The sequence below is a fragment of the Echinops telfairi genome, unplaced genomic scaffold, assembly GCF_000313985.2.
Source record: "Echinops telfairi isolate 266 unplaced genomic scaffold, ASM31398v2 ScPeMD7_4;HRSCAF=17, whole genome shotgun sequence".
In the NCBI taxonomy this organism is placed as follows: domain Eukaryota; kingdom Metazoa; phylum Chordata; class Mammalia; order Afrosoricida; family Tenrecidae; genus Echinops; species Echinops telfairi.
This window is the reverse complement of record NW_022103900.1, coordinates 36,079,568-36,082,934: the sequence shown is the minus strand read 5'-3', so window position 1 is coordinate 36,082,934 and position 3,367 is coordinate 36,079,568. Positions and strand designations below refer to the sequence as shown.

Here is a 3,367-nt window from a genome sequence, read left to right as displayed (position 1 = left end):
AACAAACATTGTTGGACTTTGTCCAACAAATCTTCCCTGGTCTAACTAAATTTAGACACAGCAATTGCAAGAAGATAAGTCTTTGTAAAGCCTCAGAGGTAAAGGGGTCTGGAAAAGCAATATGAACAATTATAGATGGGTCCTTACCAAGTGTTACTGTCTAGAGGCTAGACCTGCAGGAACAAAGTTGAAGAGAGGTGAAAGCTGGGTCCAAGCGTCTAGGATCAAGTCTGTCACCCAAAATGATAATCCAAAAGACCGGTAGGCTGGCCCAGCCTCTGCCTGACAACCCACAGCGGATCTGAAGCTTCTATTCAACAACAGCAGAGTAACCTCAGATGAGTAACTCAGTGATTCCCAACGCATTGTGGGCTTTTGTCTCTTCCTTATTATCCTACTCAGTTTACTCTTTTCTCTATGTAGCTAACTTAAGTAATTTCAGTAACACTCTAAAAGTTACATAAAGGAGTGTAGGGGCCCACCAGCTTCATTACCAGCCCAGCCCCAACCCACACTCACCTCAAGTAGGCCTTCGGGCAAGTTCTGACAGGAGTTGGAGCCATATTTGGAATACTAGTGGCATGCAGGGGGTTTGGTTACCATGAGAAAACCTACCCACCACAACTAAACAAAGTCTGTTGAGGAAATAAGCACCTCAACAGAACAAACAAAAACAGTGGCCCCCAGCTCAACAAGTTACCAGACTTCTCAGCCAGCGTCCTGGTGAAAAGCGACTGGGAAGAGTTCAGACCGTGTCCAGGCCCCTTCCCAAGTCAAACCAGAAGACCAGTCCCACAGTTAATCAGGAGGCTCAGGCTGAATTCCAGAAGAACAGGAGGCTCAGGCTGAATTCCAAAATTCCAGCGTCCCCGGCAGCCATTCAACTGCGAAGGTTAAGGTTGTCTGCCAGCATGCTCCACTTGCAGAGCTCACAGATGTTACAGACATTAGAGAAATCACTGAGGAAGAGCCTTCCTGAGTCCTTAAAGGTTTACGGGACCATATTCCACATGAGCCACGGAAATCCTTTAAAACTAAAGGCGCTAGTGGACAAATGGCCAGATTACAATGTAGTGGTTGTCCACCCGGGAGAACAGGAAATGACAGATAACTTTGATCACTACACCAACACTCACCAAATCTATTGTAAGGATCCCAAGAAATATCAGGAATTCCTTGACACCTCAGAAGTCATCAACTGGAAACAGCACTTGCAGATTCAAAGTTCACAGTCTAGTCTGGATGAAGTGATACAAAATCTTGTGTTCCCTAAATCCATTAAGGTCAAGAGAACACAATGCATTCTTTATATGATGCCTAAAACAGCAAAGACTTGGTTCCCGCTCTGCTGCAGGCAAAAACTTACCCCCTGAAATAAGCAGACCCAATCCCATTAATGAAGAGCTATTGAAGCACTCATCCCTGGATATCACTCATGCTGCCTTGGTGAATAAATTTTGGCATTTAAGTGGCAATGAGAGAAGCCAAAGAGTCATTGAGCACTGTATCCAGACCAGACCTTTCCCACCATGTGCATGCTGGGGCCTGAGGGAACACCTGTGAGCTGGATGTGGATGGACCAGACTGGAGAACTGAGAACGGGAGTGACTGTACCCAAGTACCGGACACAAGGCCTCATATCCCATGTTCTGTATGCCCATATCCAGGCTCTGGACAAACTTGGCTTCCCCACATATAACCATACGGACAGAGCCAACAAATCTATACAGAAAATGAGTGAAAGTCTGCAGCACGTCCCCACACCCTGCGACTGGAGCCAGAGGAACTGTGCGCCTCTGTGACTCTGGCCCTGAAAGCAGTCCGTGTAAAAGGGGCCTGAGTACATGACTGGAAGAGCAGACCGGTAAAGGGAGAGAAGCAGAACATTGTAATAAGAGGTTAAGCTAGTGGATACACTTTGGTGGCAGTAATATATTCATATAATAAAATGTTTTGTTCTTGGCAAGTTGAAAAAAAATAGTGCACATAGTTCTATACCATGGTATGGCTTTAGGTTTTTCGTTAGCAGAAAAAGGAAGGTGTGTTTCCTTACAAATTCCTCCTCTTGTATGTAGGTTAATAGTTCAGGGGAGGGTGACAAAATAATTTGAAACATCTATGAATGGGGACAATGGCTTCATGAACATAATCAAGCTCTCATTCCAAATGATGTCTGGAGTATGATGAAAAAGGCTTTCCTTCTATAAACGTATGTCTCCCGATTAGAACTGTTCACAGCTGCAGTTTTTCTACTCATGTTTGGAGCATGACTATTCAATTTACTAGTAAAGTTTGTTTTATACTACACACAGAAAATCAAATCCAAGTGATAAGAGACCCAGACAGATATACTTTAATTCCCACTGACCTGGAGCTCTTGGATCAAGCAAGCTATTATACTCAACAGCACGTCTAGTCAGTAGTGAAATCTAGCACCTCCTACAGCCAGGGCCAGAGAGGAGAAGGAGAGAAGCCTCACTCATTACGGCCCACTACAAGAGGAAGCAGGTAGACGAGTCATTGCACATTTACCCCAAAATAATTTGAGGCTCCACTCCCAATCAAGAAGGAATGTTAGGGACAGAGCAGAGAAATTCTAAGGTGATACTCTCTCCAGAAAGTACTATCCATGGTTTCAAACCAATTAGAAAAAGTAGCTAAAACCACGAAGCAGGAAACTCTAGGATGAGGGGCTCTCCCAAATGAGGGCATACATTTTCGTGGTCACAAGTGACACAGAATACCTTATTAACATATTATATCACACATCCTCTGGAGCCAGACATCTGATCAAAACTAATATGGGTCAAAAAGGGAAGACACCCTAATTCCAAGAAATCGGTACCCCCCACACCAAAAAAATTGCTTTTGAAAGCTAAGTATTTAAATATTTTTTTACAAAAGAATTATCACCTTCAAAGTACTCTCACTAAATCCATTTACACTAAATCCATTTGTCAAATCTGTGATTTCATTCTTGGAAACATTTTTCGAATTCATCTGTTTGGATGACTGCCAGCAACTCCCCCATTCTTTATTCACCTCTTCTACATTGTCAATTGCTGTCACATGGAGTGAGGTCAGGTGAGTAAGGTGCGTGGGCAAGAGAGGCATCCTGTTTTTTCCCCCAAAACTGGTGTACTGAGATGGCTGTTTGAGCAGGTGCATTGTCATGGTGTCCAAAGCAGTCCCCCATCTGCTACAAATCAGACCTTTTTTGTAGCACGCTTTTACACAATCTTTTCAGAACTTCTAAATAAAAGTCTCTGTTTGATTAACAGTCTGACCTGGTAGACCAAACTCCAAAAGCATTATCCCCCTCACATAAAACAAAACAAAACAAAACAAATGAGTATCATTTTGATCT

General features: G+C 43.3%; 1 pseudogene; it reads left to right on the top strand.

Annotated features, from left to right (window-relative positions):
• The first annotated feature begins 911 nt into the window (after positions 1–911).
• LOC101644447 lies at positions 912–1,802 on the top strand (annotated as a pseudogene).
• The last annotated feature ends 1,565 nt before the right edge of the window (positions 1,803–3,367 follow it).